This window comes from Bactrocera latifrons, unplaced genomic scaffold, assembly GCF_001853355.1.
Source record: "Bactrocera latifrons isolate USDA-ARS-PBARC rearing strain unplaced genomic scaffold, ASM185335v1 scaffold_7, whole genome shotgun sequence".
NCBI classification, from domain to species: Eukaryota; Metazoa; Arthropoda; class Insecta; order Diptera; family Tephritidae; genus Bactrocera; species Bactrocera latifrons.
This window is the reverse complement of record NW_017537378.1, coordinates 3,153,962-3,177,151: the sequence shown is the minus strand read 5'-3', so window position 1 is coordinate 3,177,151 and position 23,190 is coordinate 3,153,962. Positions and strand designations below refer to the sequence as shown.

At 36.5% G+C, this 23,190-nt stretch overlaps 1 protein-coding gene across 2 annotated transcripts in view; it reads right to left on the bottom strand.

Annotated features, from left to right (window-relative positions):
- LOC108975921 overlaps positions 1-23,190 on the bottom strand; it is a 123,467-nt gene that overhangs the window by 5,252 nt on the left and 95,025 nt on the right. The window lies entirely within an intron of this gene.

The window sequence follows — 23,190 nt, the reverse complement described above, 5'->3', positions numbered from 1 at the left end:
CTTTGTAATCTCAAAAAGGAAAATTTGTAGCTTAGATCCGTTTGAATATACTATAGTTCTGATATAAGCTGCAGATTTCACATAATATTAATGAATACATTAAACAGCCTTGGTTGGCTTTGTTGAATATTTCAATATAAAATTTCTTTAGTTTTCAAATACGAGTTTAGGGCCTTGCTCAAGTTTGGTTACTTCTATATTCGCTTAAGGGTTGATAGTGAATTGTTGGGATACACAAAAGTCGAGCAACGTCGAATAATAACTTTGAGATCATTAAATACATGATCGAGAGGGTGGATGATAGATTACCGTACACTATGTGTCAACTTTCTGAAGCCAAAGACCGAAGAGTGAAAGAAGCTACTGACGCTCCAAATAGCATAAAAAGCCATAAATCAAACTCTTTCTTTTTCTTTCTCACTCTCTAACTCTCATTTCCGTTATGCGCTCAGCTCTCATACATTTAGAGAATGTCTACAAAGTTACGTGTACGTTTACAAAGATAAGGAACTGTAACGCTGATTTGATGTATGAGCAAATAGTTGCATCCCGACTAAAGTGAATATATTTATAAAGCTGCTGACTTTGAACTACCAGGTGTACCAATATAAAGTGAGCGTTAAGATGAAAAAGGGTTTGTAGGGAACATTTGTTGTGAACGAGCCTTATTTTTTCTTTCTGTTTGGCATCTATCACATTTATTTCATGCATCTAACTAATGAAATTGAAAATAATTGTTGCGCTGCTTTTTAGAAAGCAAGTGTATAAGTAAGTAATAGACAAAATAAGATGTCTTCATTTCTCAATTCATCCCTTCACCGACTCGTTTCCTACAAAAGCCAGCGACTACTTGCATGTACTCACTGCTTTGTGATTGCTTGTAACAAATTGAAGTACTGACAGCACTCTCTGCTATTTCCTCTACTGTAATTAATCACATAATGACAATAATCAGTTGAAATGTCATTTCTTAATATAAGATTTTCCCAAAGTGCATAACAAAACTAACGGAATCGCATTAAGTGAAAAGTTCTGTACGCCAAAAATCAATTTAAAACTTAGTTCCTTAAGCTCAGCTAGCAAAAGCAACGAAAGTTTTCACGCTCAACCAAATGTTGTGCGCAAGCAAATGCTWTTATATATATATATTTGTATATTCACCGAAATTAGTTTCGGCGCGGGGTGGAGCGATTTTGCCCGCAACTATTTACACGCTGACATACTTATTAATACTTTCGCAGTTGTAATCTGCGCGTGCTTACACATGTAATGATTACAGCATACAAATAAATAAATATTACTATGCTTCCCTTCACTCGCAAATGACATGCGCGCCTACGGCCATATGCAAAGCACAAAAACAAAACAGAAAATACAGAATATTATTAGCATATTTGTTTTTGAGCTAATCTCGGAATTTGCTTTTTGGTTAATGACTTATTGCCTGGGGCATACAAAGCAATCAGCGCATGTGGAATTGCCACTGTCGCCTAGGCGCTCAATCCACACGAAATACACGTGCATACAAACATACTCACGTACTGTTCTCCGCGCACCCCGCGTGCCTTAAGTATCCTGTGTTCCGGCTCGCGTTTCCAGCTCCGTTTTTGCGTAGACAACCAGCTTGTTAAATGAGAATATTCCTAGCCACATCTTCATGAGAATTTGTTGATTTTTTCTTTCCTCCCTCTCGTCGCCAATTTCCTTTCATGCGCTCTACACATGTTATTTGCTGCTGATTTTCGCTAGTCAGACCCCTCCACGCAACGCCTGCTCTGCAGCCGGTGCACGCTTAAGGCAAGCTTATTTTTCGCTGAAGCCACCTTCTTACAGTGGGTCCATTCTCATATATAGTTGTATGTGTATGTGCGCTTGGTATGTTTTTCACATGATCATATATCAACTTTTATTAATTCGAATTGCTTTCGCGCAGCGCCGATTTGTGTTTGTCTGTGGCAAGTGGTTTTCGCAACCTGAGAGGCAAGTAACTAATAGTGCTTCGTAGTGAAGTTCGGCGCTCCAAAGCACCCATATGAATTCGCACATAGTTTTCACATACAAGCCATTCCTGCATGTATATTATGTGTGGAAGCATGTATGTGCTACCTTACTGCCCTACCTGTGGTCCAATCAAAAACTCCCGGCATTCCTGGCTCGCCTCCCGCGCGGTTTCCGGCAACCCAGTTGAGCCAACCAATTTCTCCGCAGTTATTTATGTGCAGCAACACACATTTATTTGTTTTAGCAAAGCTTCCTTGCTGCCTCTGCTGCGCCGTTGTTCACTGCTCATGTATCTGTCTTGTACTCGTGTATTTAAAAAGCTCCGCTCATGTCTCTCTCAGCCTGTGCGCCTGTCTTTGCCGCGCCTTGTCTCTTCAGCGCTTGTATAATTGTGCGGCTGTTTGTTTGCTCGTGGGTTCTATGCTTGTATTGCCTTAAGTTGTGCTCGTAAATCGTCTTTATTACGATTATGTTTGTTTATTGCAATAATTTATGTGATTTGCGGTTTTGTTGCTCACCAATTTACGTTTGTTTGCCTTTTCCTTGTTTTATTTGATTTTTGCTTTTTTTATTTCGACTTTGCGCTGAAGTTTTTATCTTTCGCAATTTGAGCTTTGTTTTCTGCTTCAACGCTTCTTGAATGCGATTTTCTTACTTAAGTTATTATTCTTTGGCGACTTTTTTGAGTTAATTTTTTTCGAAGCCAAGGGGGAGAAAGGCGCAATTTTTGTATAATTAGCGATTACATAGATTATTTCTCAAGCTGACATAATTTGTTTTGTTCATGTTTAAAGAGAAATTTTTATTATATAACCTCTCAGAACCCCACTCTTCTTTTAATAGAACCATCCATGCTGATTTAAGGGTGTCTACGTACTTACCTCTCCACGTCATGACTTAATAGAAAACATGTTTCGGTATTTCCTGCACTATTTCCCTAACCTTTCGATAAGCAAGTGGAAAAAAATGCATAGCGGCACCAGAATCTATGTACAAGGAACACTTATAACATCGGTAAACCAGTCAGCAATTAAAACGCATATTTTAATCCAGATATCCTATCACTGGAACCGCATTCGTAGCACAGTACGTCCATATATGGTCTATTTATTATAATGTACCCGAGATGTTATTCTAAAAATGCTAACATTATGGTCTAATGATCTACAAAGATAACTTGGAGTATTATATAAAGTTTAGTAAAATATATCAATTTTGCGGGTAATTCTATAATGCAAATCACATTGAAACCCTTGCTCCTAATGAAACAACTTGAGTCTCATCGAAACCATTACAACTTGAGGGTCGATTTTCACAGCTACCCTTGAGGCGAATTAATTTCCAGCAAAATCATACCTAGTGCTTATTTAATTGAAAATAGTTGCTCTCTTACTGAACAAAGTTGACCGTCTATGCGTGATTGTTTTCCGCAGACGGTCTCATTGTTGACAGTCTAGATCTGAGTAAAGCGTTTGGCCGTAGGCAAGTAGCTCAGATAGATGATTTCCGACCAATATTAACAAACACAAGGCAAAAGAGAAATGAAACGATTCCAATCAGCCTTAAAGTGGTTCCAAACGGTTCTATGTTTTGCAAGAGTTAAAGATTTGATTTTATTATGTTGGGGAAAACATCTCAGAAACAGTATGCTTTCACAATTAAGGCCTGAACTCAAATTTCGATGCGCAATTTTCAGGCAGAGGAGTATCTCATAAAGATGGCGAAATCAGGAAGAAAAAAATAAAAAAAAGCCTCCACAAAGTGGCTTAGAAAATAAAATGTTGAAAATACTTGATGAGGTCGTTTGAGCTTTCAGACTTATTTATACTTAAATTTAAGCACAAATGCGCGTGCTATTCATATTCTCAGTACAATTCTATTCATTACGAAGCAATCACTGACTGACATGTGTAGACAACCTCGACTAAAAAATTAATTGAAAATTTTAAAAATGAAATACCTTCGCGCGACAAACCCATGTAATTGCTAAATAAACATAAATAATCATTAATCTTCGCTAAGTGCAAAACGCGAACCTCTGAACCGAACTGCACGAGTGTATGTATGGCGTTGTGAAACTGTGAAAAATTCTCAGCTCAAGCACAGCTGGCAACGCGTCCGCACTTGTGTTGCGCGCTTGGGCATTCACTTTTAATTTTTCACTTATGCTGCTGGATTTGCTGGCGGAAAAAATTAATAATAAAGTGTAGTTAACTAAAAGTGGGTAATAAGCCGCTGAGAACTCGTGAGCGTTGCATTCACCAGCGCAGCTGAAACTCTTTTAATGCATTTACATATTATATGTAATATTTTTTTTTTAGGCCACACAGCTGTGCCACTAAATCACACAGTCACCCGCGCAGTGGCATTGTGGCAGGTAGGCATACACAGAGATATAAACGAAAGCACACACACACACATGCCTAGAAAAGCAAATATTTTCTGCGCCAGCAAGACATGACTGCGGCGACTGCACACATGCATATGTGGCTATGTGGCTGGCTGTCGAAATGAAATGCAAAATTTTCGAAAGACAAAATCGTAAAACAACACAGCCAAAGCATAAGCTCAGCGCCAACAACAATGACATTCAAATAAATATAAAAATAGTTGTTGTCGGTGATTCGATTGTTTGCGCTGTGCCGTTGTCTTTTGCTTGCGCCGTGCGCTGGTCTGGCTGTCCTCATAGGCTTCAGGGGGTCTATTGCGCGCGCTGTGTTGACTCGCCTTGTTTGTTGACTACAATCGTGCCACAAGCTGTGATTACAAGCTGAAGTACATATGTGAGTATTCGTTAGTCGCTGAGCGTGGTCCGAGCACGCCTTCGCCAGCAACAATGCATAGCGGCATTTAAATTATTGTGTGGCACAGAAAAACTACAAATATGAATTGGCTGAAGATGCATAACCGTGCTTTGTAAGACATGGCAACAGTTAGTGCAGCAAAGTATGGCCTTTGCAGCGACTTGCACGGCAATAAAGCGAATATTATAAGTAAATATAGTTAAGGCATAAACAATATTTACCAACGTGGCATGCCCCGCCAGCTTCAAACAAACCAGTTGGTGGCCAAATGAGTTAGTTCGCTTGCCAGACGCTAGCTAGCTCTGTAGATTTTTGGTTGGTGTTGCTTTCTAAACAACCAACTAAGTAGCTGGCCGAGTGGACAGTTTGTGGGCTGCTCATTGCTTGGGTTTGCTCAGTCCGAGTCCGAAATTGTTGCTGCCTCCTCAACCAATATCGCAAATCACTGTAGCAACCTGCTGCCAGTAGGGATCGCACTGCTGAGAGTTGGGTATGCAAATATATATAGTAATATATAAATAAATGTGAAGTGCTCCTATAGTTAACATTTTCAGTGATTAATTGCTTTCACTTCGAGTGGTTTTTTCTTGGAAAACTAAGCTGCGCACTGGTTTACATGTAGACTTCTTTCTATCAAAATATCGTAGCTATGTACTAATAAATATATAAGAAATATTTTTGACACCAGTGCTAAATATTTGGGAGAGGTTTCTCTCTCGTTTGAAATTATTTCAGAAGTTTAGCTCCACCGAATTTTAAGTTGCATCTGGGAACATCAAATATGCCTTTTGAGGGAGTGGATATGAAACAGGATTTTTTGCAAAGAAACCAAGCACTTAACCTGCTCATCTATTGAGATGGTCCAGTTGATAGACATATTTGCTAAATATCCAAACTTTTTACAACCTTTAGGCATCAAATAGTTCTATTAATTTTTCTGATCTGGTAACTTCTTCATAAAGAGCGTTATTAGTAAGAGTATTAACCTCCCGTGATACATGCCAACCAAACTTCATATTGTACAGAAATTTTCAGAAATTTCACGTAAATTTTAACAAACTTTCACCACTAGTATGCTTTAAATAGCTCAACCATTAAAGAACGCTTAAAGTAGGTGCATGAATATTCACACCTTTCCATACAACACTATGTACGTATTATATATGTGCACAATTTTCGAAGCACAGAACCTTTGTCGCATCGTGTGAAAGTTGCAATAAAGCTAAATTTGCTTCTCGCATGCAAGCTCCGCTACAGAAGTTAATAAGAGGTGGCAAAGCGGAGCCATTACAGCTACCAAATTGCCGTTGGCGCTTAATTTCGCTAATATTCTGGGCCATAAACATTAACACTTACGAAAGAAAGAATGCTTGCAGTTTTTTGTATAAAACCAAATGTCGACTATGGTTTCCGGAAATCTCAGCAATAACAGAATATTATAATGCTGCCACATTTCACGTATTTTTGTTTAAGGTATGTAATTATTAACACCTTGTTAGCGTGATATTTGGACATTTTCACATATTTTATGCTGAAAAAACTTGGGCCTGCACTTGGGCCTTCTAGCGCATTGGTTTTGTGACAGATGTTTTAGCGACCGTTGTGACCGCAACAACCTAAGCTTTAAATAAACATGTGAGAATGGAGCTGAGTAGCCGCAGAAGTGTTCATGCACAACCAAATATCTTTCTTTCCGTTTGTCTACTTTACTCCACAAATGGAGTAGATGTTGAAGCATATTTGTAACTGCTTCCAGCTGGGACCTTCAAGCTATGAAAAAGCAAAGGTGACACCGCGGACACTATCGAACAGCTTCATTGAAGATTAAGAGTATATAAACCCAGATCATACCAACTTAGGCTCTGAGCTAGAGAAAAACAAGTACAGAAGGAGTAAGATCGGCTGCAACCGAACATTTTACACGCTTGCAACTTGCAGGAGTAAAAGAAAGGGAAATACCTTAAGGGGTTACAGGGTTTACTCGACTACCAAACAGTTTTTTTAAAGAATTTTTTCTCTTATGTTTAAAAAATGAAATATTTTATTAGAATTTTTTATTGTATTATTAACAAAGACATTCTGCAATTTTTGGAAAAAAAAATTTAAACTCGGCAATTGCGACGCCATTTCCGGCGACCCCTCCTTAACTGAGAACATAGACGAAGTAAAAAAAAAAATGAAAACTGAATTTTTGGCAGACATTAAAAAAAATTAAAATTTCGCTATATCTGTTTTCAAATAGTTGTAATTGAAAAAAAAAAAAAACAATCCTTCGTACAAGTTTTTAAGAATTGTATCTCAAAGACCTATGTAAAAATTCATGAAGATCAGTTGATTCATTCTTGAGAATTCTTGGTAATCGACTTCAAGAACACAGTTTCGAGAAAAACGCGTTTAAAGACAACGCACTTAGCATAGCCTCGAGCGCACAAGTCCTCGAGTCGTACCACCGAAAACTATTACTCCGATCAACTTGAAAATTTAAGACAATATTCTAGAGTTGTTGTAAACTTTAAGAAGACAATAAAAAAAAAATAGATTTTTTTAACCCGTAAACCTATGTGACCCCTTGATGTGTAAATGCCATCCAGATAAATATATCTTATGCACTGACCGACACAATAATTGGCACAAAGGAAGCTGATTGAGCTTGAAGGAGGTACCACTACAAAGACCTAAAGTAGACAGAATACTTGCAATATTCGGAGTTATCACTGTAGTACTTCACTTTCATCCCACATGTTAGGAAATTTTTATTAACATTTTCGGTTTAGCAACCCAAAATTAGCAAGAAATAGGAACTATCATCGCAGCCACAAAGTGACTGTAAACTAGTGTATTTTGAGAAGAAAAGTTACGAATGTTGTTATTCAAGACAACTTTATTTTTCGTTGCAGCAGTCTCAAAGTAAAAAATTAAACGACTTCTGGTTAGCTCTCCGACCATCCAACTCTCGAACAAGGAACTTGGAACACAATTAATGACTTTTGAAGCAACTTTGTTCTTGGGACTTGATTATTAACGAAATGTCTTTTAATTTATATTCGGATGCTACATAATTAAGTAATTAAACTAATCAAATTAATTTGATCAAGTTTTAGATGTTGAGGTATAAAATTACCACAAATCTAATACTTAGTGTTGTTAAAACGACCATTTATATTTGCATATGTGCAAATCGAAGACAGCGTATTTTCAGAAAGTTGCTTATACGTCATGTATGCCCATTATTACTCAGTCTACAGAGTAATAAGAGTAATAATTATGCTTTAATTAAATACCTATGAATTTGACAGTGAGCTCACTTTATTGTGTAGCTGTACAAGTTTTTGTTCTACCTAATGGTGTGCTACTTGTTTTCTCAACAACAAAAACTCTGGAACAGGCCGTCGTTGAATAGCCAAATTACGCAAATTGCTGCGGACATTTACGGGTTTTGTGCGAAGTAAGCTTGATTAGCTGGCCACATATGCAGCCCACACAAACACACACACACACTCTTGCGCAGATTTTGCAACATTAAAGCAATGCGCTTTACGGCAAATTTCGCTCGCATAGATACCAATAATCAATCAATCGATTTGCCGACAAAAAGCCATCATCGCAATTAATTGCACTGAAATTGTTGTTAAATGACAATGCCTACACAAACATATACGCAAATACATGGGTAGTACATGAGCATAACAGTAGATATGCAACGTGCAACATTCGATTCTCCGCGGTGCCGTTAATTATGCCAGTGTGAAGTCAATTGCCGACGACGCCGTAAGCCAATTGAAATCAAATGGCAGACAGCATGAAGTATTATGCATATTAAACACACACACACACACACTAACATGATGTAATAATATGTATGTATGCGTGCGCGTAAAGGTGTTGGCTAGCGTTGGTCGGCTGCATTAATCTGTAATGAGCACGCTGAGTGGTTGAGCGCGCGGCTTGGCTCGGCTCATTACCACAATGTTTTCATTTATTAATTGCAAGTAAATAAATAACGAAAAACGACAAAATAAATAATGTTGCTAAAATCAATAGAAATTCGTTTGAAAAATGCACTTAATGATAGCGAAATAATACAAACGGTACAAAAAAAAAAAAAAACAACAACAAAATAAACAAAAAAGCCAAAAAATGTCAACAAAAGCAACAAAGTTGCAGACAAAGCGGCAAACGAACAGCCTAGCTAACTGCGTAGAATGGTGAATAATGACGCGCAATTACGGTAATTTACAAATAGTCAGTTGTACATGGCTGATTATGTGCTGCAGACAGCCACAACACACGTAGAAAGAAACATACAATGATTAAATGCTTTAAAATAAATAAACATCAATTTGTAATGCAAGTATTTGCTCGTGTTAATCATAGATGAATGTATGTATGTGCACCTTTGCTAAACAGTAACGGGTAGTTCGTACAGTAGTTAATTAGAAAACTGTAGTCGGGGAAACATTTTCTTTCAATAGATTTTGAATTTTAATCTACTTTTAGGCGCAGAACACAAAACTATCGTTTCTAGGTGTAGCTTTTCTCAGATAAAAGTAGTGAAGCTTTAATGGCATTGGGCTCATACCCTGCTCCACACTTTTAATTGTAACCAGCTGTTTCCTGATGGTGCTCATACGATCACTTTCTCTTGGGATCATCGGAAATGGCTGGCAACTGGGGGATCGCTTGCAAGGGGCATTCTCAGTTTAATTTTTTTCGGACTGGGAGTAGAAGGGGAATCGTTTATCTACTTGTAGTCTGATCGCCGATATGTATGACTGATAGAATTCAAAATAACTATTATTATGGAGGGATTTCTACCATATTGACACGTTATTTTTAGCCGTGTTTAGATTTCTGATGTTCTCTTTTAAGTAGTCATGCCTCCATTTCACAGAAATTATCTCACTGTCATCAGCGGCAATAACCTAGGCTCATTTAACATCACTCCTATGTTTTCTCGAAATAAACTTTTCATTCGCAGCACCCATTACAATCACCTGTATTCACTCACCTGCAGCATCAGTGGGAGCCACCGACTGGACTTGCGCACTTCAGGGAAAAATCAGTCAACATCGTGTGTCAGTCGGACAGATGGCCATGCAGCTAATCTAACGGCCAATCGGACAGCCAGCCAATCAATAGTTTGCCCACTGGACATTCAAAGCAGGTGTTACTTCTAATAGAACAACAACAACAGCATATGCATTAAGCAACACATGACTAATAGTTGTCTCAACGACATTGACGACAACATTGCTGCAGCTGTCGCGCAAAAGTATATTTTAATTGCGAACGCGTTGATGCAAATTCACCGTTACACCGGGGAAAACAGCAAATAATTAGGACACCGCATTAATGAATTTCGCACTACAACTGTTGGTGATGTGGTTATTGTTGTTGTTGTCTACGAATTAACGGTAGACGTAGTTGTGCGCTAAATACTCAAACCGTTAATTATGCCGTATGTGGAAATTGTCGTTTCATAGTTACATATGTGAGATTTCATGGAATAGCCTTTAGGAATAAAGCATTCATGCCGATTGAACCTATTCTTACAAGGTGGCGTTTAACGCGCTTTTAAGGGTATTTTCTAATAAATCATATAAAATTCATTTATTTGAATAAGTGTTGGAATTGTTCATAATGAAACAAAAAATGGAGTTGCCACCTGTTAAAAAAATATTATACTAATAAATTGAAAAATTAAAGTAAGTGAACTTTTGTTTTCCTGAAAAACTAAAGATGAAAAAATTTGGGTGAGATTTGGGTGACCTGTTTTTTTTTTTTAATTTTATAATTAATCAATTATTTTTACAAAGTGGTATTCAAAAGCTATTCATATTCATATTTAAATTGGGTTTGTTATTTACACATAAGAATACAAAAAGAAAGTTCTGGTGGCAACTTTCTTTAAAAAAATTTCCTATAAGTGATTTGATAAAATAAAGTAAATAAACTTTGAAATGTTTAGGAAGACTCCGAAAACCGAATTGAATATATTTCAAGTAGCGTTGCCACCTATTGTAGTTGAGTTTTTAAATATATACATTATTTCTATAAAGTGGTATTCAAAAGATTTAAGGGAGCTTTATCTACAACCCTCTTAATTACATTAGATTTGTTATTTGCAATTACGAATACATGAAAAGGGTTACCACCAGTTAAGAAAATTTAGTAAATTGATTTGATAGAGTACAAAAAATAAAGTTGCCACCTGTTAAAAAAAATTATACCACTAAATTGATAAATTACCTTTGTAGGCTTTTAAGAAGACTCCGAATTGAAAATATTTTAAGAAGCTCTGCCACTTGTTATAATAGAATTTTTAGATATGTACATTATTTTTACAAAGTGGACTTCAAAAGCTTTAAGCCAGTTTCATCCACAAAACATACACTGTTTGGAAGGGTCATTGATGAGTCACCTTTAAGCAGAGATGTCGGGCAACATTCAATTGTAATTTATATAAAAAATATATATATTTTATTGCCAATAATTTCAGTTAGTCAATTTATTCAAAGGTATCAAGGCAATCGTATATCGGTCAGAAGTGTCTTGGAAAGCAGCGGTCACTATAAAATGCTGCCAGAAACAAGTGACTTCACTTCTGCTGGATGCCAAGCCATAAAAGCTTCATGGGCAATGAAATAGTGGACGAGATTGCCGAGAATGCTGTACGGCAAACATCCGGCAACGTGAACAACATTGGGAAACACCTGTATTATCTATACGCCGATCTCGACAGAATCAATGTAAAGAAAATCAAAACCCGTTTGAAGGAGCTGCCTGGGTGGAAAACTACAAAAGTCATGTGCAAAGCGGTAGATCAGAAGTACACAAACTTCCTATTGACACTCAATAGAAGAGAATGTACGAATATGATCGGAATACTAACTGGTCATTGTCTGGTGACGGCTTATGATCGCAGAATGTGGCCGACAGATCGAGAAGACTGCAGGAAATGTTTAGAGCAGGGCATCAGGGAAATAATGGAGCCTCTCTTGCGCTCTTGTTCCGCATTTGAGTCTCCACAACATGACACACTAGGGGAGGTATCGATAGTGAGGCCGCATAGTCGGTTAAAATTGGCGTCAAGCGCAGTAATTTTAAAGAATGACTACCTGGACTTAGCAACTGAACTCCATCTGGTATCGCAAAGGATCACAACTGGTCTATATATGGCTTATATATTGTCACTAAATTTATAATTTTGTTCTTACCATGAACTTTAAAAGTTCAGTGATAGCGAAATTAAATTTTTACTGCTTGAATAAATTTTCGTAATTTGCTGGCAAAGTGTCTGCGGAATAAATTTTGAGTGTGGTAAAAATTTTTTTTATTAAGCAGTTTAAAACGAAATAATATTGCATCATACCAAAGTTTAACTGTTACCATTATAAAATATATTATAGTATATATGAAGATACAAGATGGTATGGAAGAAATATTGAGTCGTTTGTTGTTTAAAAATGTTAAAAATGTGTGGAAGTATGACAGATATGGGTTCACAAACGAAATGGTAGAAATATCGCATTTAAAATACTAAATTTCCGAATTCAAAATTTTTTGTTTTAACATTTTTTTTAGAAAGAAAAAGCTTTTTTGTTTCGTTTCAAGATAGTTTAAGATTTTTATATTTTTTCAAGTACTTTTTTAAGATAAAAAAGCGCATTTCTGCATAAATCGAATATCCACACTAAACACCTGTGAAGAATTCGATCGAAAAATTATTTGACTGTTGATATCTGTCTAATAGTATCTATATTTATGCCACAAAAATAGTTCCTGCTGGAACTTTAGGCAAATTCCCCTACATTCTAGCGCACTCGCGATGTTCAACAAAAACGCATACGCACGCGTATACGCACCGCGTCACAGCACTCACATATCATATTATACATGCGAACACAAGTATACACTCATTAACACACCTTACATGCTCATGCAATCGTGCTTGTATGCGTATAATAAACTATCAGTTAGGTTAAAAAGCCAACAACGACAACACGTTGCCAACAAAAATTATTAGCAATAAACAAAAGTAATGAAATACAGAAAAAGCGGTGAAAATAAATGGAAGGGTACTGCCACACACACTTAATAACATACATATAGTACATATGCATACCGCCGCATACACAAGCATGTAAATATGCGAAGCCAGGGGGTTAAACGACATTTCAAATGCCCGCGCAATAAATATTCGTATGTGCGGCAGTGCCACAAGCATTTGAAGTGGAGGGAAAAAGTAGCGAAGGATTTACAAAATAAACGACGAGCGGAAATGCATAAAATTTCAATAAATAAAAGCAACGCATTAGAGGCAGCGCCAAAGAGGCGGCACGAAAATGTATACGAGTACGAAGCAGCCGTAATGGGGGTTACGTAATGAATGGCTGCAGCGCGCGCACACACACGCACGTACGCACACAACCGTAGATACCAGCAACGATGAGTGTACCGTTATATCGTTAGTAGGAGTTATGCTAGGAACCTAAAAAGGAGCAATAAAATTAACTGTAAAGTATATGAAGGCAGCGCGAAACAAAAAGCTACGCTCGAGTGGTTAGTATGTGCTTTGTTGTAGCCATTGCGATTTGATTAGATTCATATGTATATGCAAAGGTAAAAGGAAATTTATTACGCACAATTCCCTTGTTGTTGCTGCAAGGAGAAGGTATGTATGAGCGATTATTGCGACTGCATTTGCCTGGACAATAGACGATGCGTATAAATACCAGTGTGTGCATAAAGAGCGATACATATGTGCTTGTGTGTGTATTGATTATTGTCTGCTAATAAGCTCGTTATCTAACCCTAATCTGGGTCAACTCTACATATCATTGACTTTACGCAGCCCCGCCCAAACGCTCTGCCTATCATGTGCCTTTTGAGCGACCTATATTTGCATGTGATTTATGCCCGTGTGTATTGTGAGGGGAGTTATGCTTGTCATAAATTATGAATTTTTCCGCTATAGAACAGTGTGAGTGCGTAAGAACAAGAAGTGGGGGTTTGAGAGATTCCGTAACGTTAAAGTTTCAAAATCGCTTTGAATTAACTCAAAGTTTAACGATGCGCTTCAAGCATATGAGAATGAGGGTTATCTTAAAATCTTCTGAAGACTTAAATTATGTAATAATGAGCCTGCAAGTTTATTTAAAGTCAAGATTTGCTTTTAAGGAATAATATGATTGGAAGATATGTTAACTAAACAAAGTTTTTAAGTGAAGAAAGTACTGCTGATAACAAAAAAAAAAGGCTTTGTAAGCTTTATCTGCGCTTTTCCAGAGTCAAAGTAATCATTTGTTAATAGTTGGCAAAATTCCGAACTGATCGCCAGGCCACTGAAAACGAAACTATACAACTTTTAACCATCAAATGAAAATAATTGTAATAGCTGATTGATATCTTCAATGTGTTGGACCAAAAGTATACTTCAAGAATATTTGAGAAAACGAAAGCACTGTGGCGGATGCAGGCCATGTTCATAATCCACCGGTCCACCGTAAAATAAAACTGTGAAAATGAAAGAAAATTGCAAAAATTGTTGGGTAGTTGAAAAAGTCGTATATCTCCAGTGCCACCAATCACATTGTGTCATACCATCTATTGTTAAAAAGGTGTGACTTTAAGCTTCACCAAACCAAACAAAAAATTAAATTCAGCGAAGTTGAAAAAAATTTATAGCTGTTCAAAAATGAGTGAAAATAATGAATGAATTCGCTTTATTTTGAAATTTTTGTATAAAAAAAGGAATAACGCCACGCAAGCCAACAATGATATTTGTGAAGTTTACGGAGACGATGCTGTATAAGTTCGTTTAGCACAATAATGGTTCGCTTGTTTCCGTTCCGGAAATTTCGATGTGAAAAGTGCTCTGGTCGAGCTATCGTTGAAAAAGTTGATGAAATTATGGAAAAGATTGACCAGGACAATCACATAAGCAGCTATGACATCGCCAGGGAACTTAGCATTCATCATCAAACGATTTTGAACCATTTGAAAAAGAAGCTCGATGTTTGGGTACCACATAAATTGTCTTTGAAAAATTTAATGGACCGAGTTAACATCTGCGATTCTTTGTTGAAACGAAATGAAATCGAGCCATTTCTAAAGCGAATGGTAACAGGAGACGAAAAGTGAATCAAAATCGATCAAGGTCCAAGCGTGGTAAAACTCAACAAATGGTCGCAAAGGCAGAATTGACGCCTCGAAAGGTTAAGCTGAGTGTTTGGTGGAATTGGAAAGGAATCATCCACTATGAGCTGCTCCAGAAAAGTTTTACATTGATTGAAAAATAACATAAAAGTGATCGAACAAAATGTTGTGTGTATATTTCATTCATTTTAGTTCAATATAAATACGAAAAAAATAAGTTCAAATTTGATCAGAAATACGAAAATACTTTTTCGACTACCTATATTTTGATAACAGAGCGGCTTCCTAGGAGAGTGAGCAGAGTAATGGCGAATCGAAAGTAACTGCTACAAAAAGTACCAATATTAGTTTGTAAACAATTTTTGAAAATATTCAAATTATACATATAATTAAGTCTATAACTATTAAAAAAAATATACTATACTTTTATTGAAGAGGTGAATAAATTATTTCCTTAAACTTAATTTATATAAAAATTAAATTAACTGCAACAATTATTTGAGCCATAACTTTTATTTTCCACCTTTTTCACAAACTTACAGAGCCATTTTTGGCTCAACGAGATTACATTAAATTTTATTGGCCATAATTTATAAGTTTTATGCATAAATTTATTAACCTCCGACCTGCCTAAATTTGAATGCAAACGCTCCGCAGCTCCGCGCTGCTGCCACTGCCGCCGGCGCAGCCACTTTGCATTGATTGCTTGCACTACTGGCAAACGAACTGTGCAACGTCGCCCAGCACTGAATGTTGGCAACTGGCACTGCACTGGTGGCAGTGGCGGTGGCGGTGGCAGTGGCAGCGCATGGTAATGAAGTAGCACCCGACAGCGCTTATTGCATATTCAAATATGCTGAGCACGTTTCAGCTTCCCAGCGTCTTAGTGGCTGTGTGCTGGAGCGTCTGTTGCAGCCGCCAACGCCACCACCGGCCGCGGTGCAGATGTCAACAACATCTGTGCCACCACTATTTGCTCGCGCTGTGCAACAGTGCGCTGTTGCAAGCTTTTCGCATACTAACAACACAAGTAACGCCAGTACAAACAGTTATATGTATATGTAGAGTATGTGTAGGCTGTGTGAGTGTTAGTCTGGCACTTTTTCGCAAGTCTACTGCTTCTGTTGTTGGCTGTTGTGGTTGCCACCTTTACCAGTCGCGTCGCGTCGCTTGGCTGCAAAGTTTATTCGCTGCAGACGAAATTTGCATTTCAATGCGCAAATTATGGTAATTTCAACGATGTCAGTCAATATTTGATTATGCGACTTGCTCTTGCTTGCCAGCTTGACTATCTCGAAGTGGTGAAATTGCCCTCAGCGAAAGCAGACGCAAAGCGGAGACCGAAACGGAGAGACACATGCAGCACTTGCTACGAAATTGGCAGTAAAAGTTGATGTATCCGTTAGTCGTCTATATTAAATTTACTGCGAGAGTTTCTTTAATTAATGGTGTTATTATTTATTAATTTATAATTCATCGAAATATTTTTAATGAAGACTTTATTAAATTACAACTAATAATTACGCGATGGTACCCACTAGTCTTTGATTATTATTACTACTAATGCAAATTCTGGAGAGTGGAGATAGTTGTCGTTTGCTGCTTTAACTCTTTAACTAAGTAAATGTTGTTCAAAACTTTTACTTGTCAAAGGAGTAACCATAAATGGTGAATTTCGTTATAATTATTGGTTCGTGTCTTTGCTAACGTTTTTTGACCTATCATTTATAGATTTTATTAGCAATTTTTGACTGATCTCAAAATCGAATATAGATTTGATTTTTTTTCGAAAGTTTACCACTGTCAATGTATACTTAGTTATGTTTGGGTATAGTATATTTTTCTAAGGAAGACTCCATTGTTTCGTAAAGGACATTAATTTATATCGAGTGCCAAATATATAAGTAAAAAGGTATTTCTAACCAAATTTAGTGTGCGGAAAGGCTTACCATGATTCAAAAACACAAGCTTACGAGGGGTACAAACCCTTCAAACACGGTCTGCCTCGTTCCGGAAGACCTTCGACCTCTTAAACAAATAAAAATATTAAAAGAGTGAAGGAAATGGCTCTTGAAAATCGTCAGTCAAATGTTAGAGAGATTACTAACGAGTTCGGAGTCTCTTGCAAGTCCGCTCGAATGATTTTGGGTATGAACTGAGTTCTTGCTCTGCTCCTTCCGATAAAGTAGATTTTTTTTTTCAAAAAGAGTACGATTGTGACCGACTGCTCCTTCCGATAAAGTAGATTTTTTTTTTCAGAAAGAGTACGATTGTGACCGAATTCAAAGCCAATAAATAAAATCGATCAACCACCGCTTTCACGAGATTTATGATTTTTCTTGTTCCCCAAACTGAAATTTTCTCTAAGTGAAACCCGTTTTCAGGCGAACGAAGAGATAAAACAAAATTTGCAGAAGAAGTTGTAGGCCATCCCAAAAAGTGCTTATAAAAAGTGTTTCCAGGACTGGAAAAATTGTTTTTATAAATTCATTAAATCGGGTGAGGATTACTTTGAAGGCGACAAAATAAATATTGATAAATAATTTGATACTTTTCGTAATTTGTACAATTTTTGGATAAAAGAAGAGCCCATTCAAACCCACTAATTTATAATCTTTTCTCAAACTTAACATTTCGCTTTGGAACTTGACTTCTTGAATCAATAAAAATGTATACGTTTCTCAACTTTTCTCGGAATTTAAATCTCATTGCTTGAAGCTAAGCCAACGTGCATTTACGTATTACTTAAGCAAACCAGTTAGCAAGATTGCTGAGTATTCTTCAATATGCAAATATGAAAGGGGAGAGATATGTGCGTGTATATCCACAAAAGTTGAACGTCTCTCGGGTTAAGAATTTTCGCTGCCACAGACAGTCAATTTGAGCTTCGCGAGAATACGCTGCATACAGGTCTTCACTTTCTTTGGCCAGCTTATAAGCAATAAGGGTGAACATACTCGCGGCAGAAGAGTCTTTCGTAATGAAGGGATGCGAGGCTTCTCTGTGATATTTTTAGCTTTTATTAAAGCATACGCATTGGAATTCGCATACATATGCGTATAAGTATGAGTACGTACTTGCATAAAAACTCGATTATGCGCGGCTTATATTGTTGCTGCTTGCGGATATAAAATGAAAATGAAAGTTGTTTTTTATATTATTTCCACAACGATTACGTTGACTGCCTGGTAAGCAGCTATTTCCGCGCTAAGCACAAGCAAACATTTTTTTCACATACATATGTACATAAAACATACATACATAAACATATATGTACATCCCATTTATTGCTCATACTCGTTTGAGTTTATTACGCGTAGAGAAATAGACAGTTGCCTCCTCATTGCGTGGGACAGACTCTTGAGAGGAGAGCACAGTTAGCGAGTTGAAAGTGTGCTGAAACGGAAGTTGCAACGTTTTGCTGCTGGTGCTTTTGCAGCCATTTTCGTTGCTTCTTCTTTGCTCCAAATTTTTTCTGCGCAACCCACCTGTCCTCCATCTTTGTATGGACGTCTTGGGAAGCCAATTTCAACCTTGATACAAATGTACGCCATCTTTAGTATATACTGTATGCTTATTCCGTTATTTTATAGCACTTACGTGACATTTTTAATGTCGTCGAGCTTTTAGTGTTGTCGATTTTCAGTTGCAAATGTTTAAAAATTCAATAAATGTTGTGGCAGCAAGCGCTTACGCTCTCCAAAACAAGGGAAAAAGAGTTGAAGTAAGGCAAATATGCCTATTCTAAATCGTTGCGTGCCGCTGGGATTCTCAGTATCGTCGTCTTCAGTAGTTTGCCTCTTTATATTTGCAGCACATATATGTTAGTAGAAGAGGAATAATTTTCTATGACTTACATAAATGTTAATGCCTAATAAAGTTTTATTTGATATTATTTCTCCAGCGTAATGTGTGAGGCAAGTGTTTTATTATAATATAAAGAAATTGTGTGCTTTTTTATTAAATTACTGTAAAATGTGGTAATAAAAGCTTGTATTATTAAATGTCACAAGCACTTAACATATTTTGAAATGTAGACATAAAGCTAATATCAGAATTTATTTCCAAAAATTGTAAAATACAATAAATTGAAATTATGTCCAATAAAATAGCAAACATTAGAAATCAACAAAAGTGTGGAATTTTATAGTTCTACACATAGGGATATTCGAGACAAAAGCAGAAGGAAGCACTTAGTGGGTAATAAACTAAAATGACAAAAAATAATACTTAAAAAACATTTTTCTATGAGAAAAATCGGAAAAGATGCTGAATATAGAGGAGAGAACAGAATCAACACGAAGTATATATCTCGAGCTTTAAAAATACAAAGGAACATCTGGGTTTGTGGAAAGCTCAAAATGGTGTGCACTCTTTTTAATATAAAGACGATCGAACTGTTAAAAAATTACTATAATTCAACCATTTTTACTTCTAGTTATAAATTATCGGATGACAGATTCATCAGCTTATTATCAATATTAATGGAAAGAAGGAGTAGCAGTAAAATCTACAATAAATAGACGGAGTTCAGACAGGAATTCTTTTGCCGATCATTCTTCATCTAATAAAAGGCATCTATGATCATGTTGTTCTACTCATTCGTCGGAGCAAGACAATGTAATGATGAAAAGCTTAGCTCTTATTTATAATTCTACTGTATGTCAGCCTACACTCTTACGAGACCACAAACCAGCTGGCCATAGGAACCTTCCCGTCTTACATAAGGGTTACTCACTTTTGCAGGGTGCGCGGCGAAGACGTCTATCCTCGTCGTCCACTCGCTTACGAAGACCGATTTGGGTATTAACAGAGTCTTCGTCTGAACATGCACATACATGCATCATGTATGGTTTGCAAAGTTTCACTTGTTGACAATGCGAGTTTTTGGAACTGTTTTCTCACGTATACAAAATATTAACAAACCACCTATAGGTAAGCTAACCAGAACTTGGTGAAAACTGTTTCTTCAGTCATCCAGATGAGATGAGATGAAAGGATAATATTAACTGGGTATTGAGCAAGCGGCCCTAAGCGGCGTAAATTCAACTAAAAAAAGGCGAAATGTGCCGATTGTCTCAAAATTTTGTCACAACATTCATTAATCATTCTTAGTAGAAGAAACCTTGTATTTTTTTCCTATAAGTCTGAAGCAATTCTAAAAAAAGCAAAAGAACAGTAATGAAAAACTTCTACAAAATCTTATTCGTTTTGGACGTCGACATGGTTGCCCTTTAAAGTATTAACTAATTTAAAGCAATTCGTTTATTATAGAGACTCTTTTTAAGAAAGACGTCCCAGCATCGCATTTAATGCACATATTCTTCTAATAATTTATAATAACTTCTTTTTAACATTATCTTTCGTTAGCTTATAAAAAATTGCTATTTTTAGTATAAATAGTCTAAAATATAAGAATCTGACTTAAACACAAATATATCAAATTTACAAAGTAATAAATCGCTTACACCTAGGTGGCCGCATGCATAATCATAAAATTAAGTGAAAATGCATTTTTCCTTTCACCACTCAAAGCGCAACAAATTGACTGTCGTCCCATCGCTTTGTTTAAAAACTTTTTAAACTCGCTTTTAATACAGAAAAATTACGAGCTAATGCTAATACAAAAACTAATACAAATAACAATAACGAAGCCTTTAAGCTGACATTTACAGTAGCTGCCGTGACAATGGCGAACAATGGAGTGGCCAGACTGTCAACCGCAGCGAAACGATTATTTCTATAGCTTAAATAATGTGTATAATATTCAAATTAAATACTAAAATGAAAAAGTGGACATAAAATAACAAAAACAACAATTTACAATAAGCCACTTCTAAAGTTTGTCGCCAACCAGCAGACACCGTTGCATTGAGACCCGCTGTCAGTGGCACATAAAGATCGCGTATTCCGAAGAAAGCTGCGCTCTACGCTATTGATTGCATTAGACCTGTGTTGGAAGCTAAAATTTGTCCACTGCAGAAACGTTTTGGTAAGAATTGTAGAAGAATTTGATTTCGAAAATATTAAATGGGCTTTCAGCTGACCAATTCGAGCGATCACAAGCAGATTTTACTCTGGAAGAGAATAATGGAATTAAGTAGCATCGTAAAAAATTAATCAGCAGCCTACGGAAACCAGTTGCAGCTGTGCTGCGCGGCTTTGTTATTATTGTCATTGTACACCGTTTTCTGCATTTTATATGCCACAAAGCCTTTGTTGGCCGTGTCGCGGTGTAATTAATTTTTCTTTTGGCCTCTGCTCATATGTGTGTGTATGTGTGCTTAAATGTAGTGATAAATAGTAACAAGAAAAAGGTTTTTTAGACGGAGTGGGTGTAAAAGCTGCTTTCTTTTTCACTTCTGGAAGACTGCAAGCTAATTGATGTAGATTTCACTTATGATAAGCTGAGTTTTATTCAGAGGCAGTAAATTTTTTTTTTTCGTAAATTCTGTTTTATAAAAAAACAACAGTTTACTGTGATATTTTTCAGTGGCGGATTCAAAGGGGGAAATTAAGACAAAAAACTGAGGAACATTTTCGATCCAATTATTCAGACACGAAAAAGATGGCGGCAGTACTAAAAGTTCACAAAGAAAACCCAAGAATCTGCTGACAAACAAAACGCGAAACTTTCTGCATGAGAACTTGCGAAGAATACTACAGGGTTTCGTTGTACATTCCTCTGTTGGATACGATTGGCGAAGATTTGAAGTCGCGATTTTCTAGAGATTGTATGGATTTCAACTGAGTTTGCTGGAAATGTAATCTAAAACGTGGCTGAGGAGGAAAATGGATTCCAAGCACTACTATCGAGAAGCCTTTGAACCTAACCTTGCTCTATATCTTGAACCATAATTCTAAGGACCGAGTCAAAAGCTGAGATCAAAGTCAGATTCTGCTTAGTAGTAGGTAACCAGCCTTAACTACTAGGCTCCAGTTGTTATTAGTCCTCGTATCACTTAAATTCCCAGTTCATTATTTGAATAGCTGGATTTTTGTTCAAAGAAGACAAGGGGATTTAAGATGTAGTTTTGTAATAATTTTCTTATGACTTTCGTCACTTAAGTGCTCACTGATAAGTTTGTATTTCCTTCATTAACCACAACGCAATTTTTTTCACAACCGAAAATATTCCTATTGATCCCATAAGGGCCTCTTATATATCTTATCTGTTTCTACATCTTCTCTAAATACCCATATCATTTGCGAATTTTTTTTTTTTCTTTCAAAAAGCATATTTTAAAAGTTGAAAATATTGGTATACGGGATACTCAGAAGGTCCTTGAACACAAAAATATCAAAAACCCAAAACCCGTTTGATATTTACAAATATTTTAAAGAACACGGGTCGCCAAACTGTGAATTGCTTTCAAAGCTTGTACAAAATATTCAAGTGTGGCAACTCTATCGCACGCCAGTATTTATGCTTCCACTATGAATGAAGTAATTACATGCGATTCCCATATCGATTTCTCGCCTACTTTAAAGCCCTTTTTATTCATTTCAATGCACACATTTACAATATGTAGTGCTATAAATACACATGTGTATGTGAAAACTCCATTTTTCTATGGTTTAATAATGAAAGAAAAATTTATATCTTTTTCATGAAAGCGCTTTTCACACTCGCCGCGTATTCAACGCATTCACTGTAACGTAATGTCTGCAAAACGAGGCMTGCACACACACACATATATGTACCTACAAATGACCACACATGTAAAAGAAGTGAATGCAGTAATGCACACGAGCTGCATAACGGAGCGCCACTACTGCCGCAATCGCCATTGAAGGCGAGGTGTGCGAGCGTGTGGGCAATTTTATTTGCATCGAGTGGCGCGGCGATTTTATTTAATTATATTTTATTGACATTTCGTGAGGACAAGCGCATATATTTGCGAATTTAAAATATAAAAGGAAAGCATAAAGAACTGAGTGCAATAAAAGCGAGCTGTACACATAACACTGTGAGTTAAAGTACGGAACGGCTTTTTTGTTTAATTTGTTGACCTCATTTTCGATTTGATGCCTGAGTTTGACAGATATCCCTTGACCCTTATGTAACTGTCACATGCAGTGTTGAATGCTATTTGAAGTTCCTGCTTCAATTTATATAAAAGAAAAATGTTTATTTGCTGAAAAAATCATCTTCAATGCTTGAAAAAGTAATGAAAATACGAACAAAATTAAAAAAAAAAAAAATTATAAACTAAATTTTTATATT